This window comes from Antrostomus carolinensis, unplaced genomic scaffold, assembly GCF_000700745.2.
Source record: "Antrostomus carolinensis isolate BGI_N321 unplaced genomic scaffold, ASM70074v2 scaffold43405, whole genome shotgun sequence".
In the NCBI taxonomy this organism is placed as follows: domain Eukaryota; kingdom Metazoa; phylum Chordata; class Aves; order Caprimulgiformes; family Caprimulgidae; genus Antrostomus; species Antrostomus carolinensis.
This window is the reverse complement of record NW_010319197.1, coordinates 1,168-1,369: the sequence shown is the minus strand read 5'-3', so window position 1 is coordinate 1,369 and position 202 is coordinate 1,168. Positions and strand designations below refer to the sequence as shown.

Below are 202 nucleotides of genomic sequence, written 5' to 3'. Positions count from 1 at the left end.
CAGCTGCATCAAACGCTACCGCTCGTGTTTAGCTCGTCCCCAGCCAGTGCCCCTGCAGCCCCCCCGGTGAGAACGGGGCAGTTCTGTTTTGAGAGGCACTCACCTGCGTTGGCCGCGTCTCGGTTCTGCTGGGAGCTAACAGCTGCTGTTCTCCTCTCGTGTGCATTTCCTCAGGATGTTACTCAGAGAAGCAAATCTGAAA

The 202-nt window shown here is 57.4% G+C and overlaps 1 protein-coding gene across 1 annotated transcript in view; it reads left to right on the top strand.

The window, feature by feature from the left end:
• The window catches only part of LOC104525905 (tubulin gamma-2 chain), a gene marked incomplete at both ends in the record, with an annotated part of 5,708 nt that overhangs the window by 4,346 nt on the left and 1,160 nt on the right, over positions 1-202 (top strand). The window lies entirely within an intron of this gene.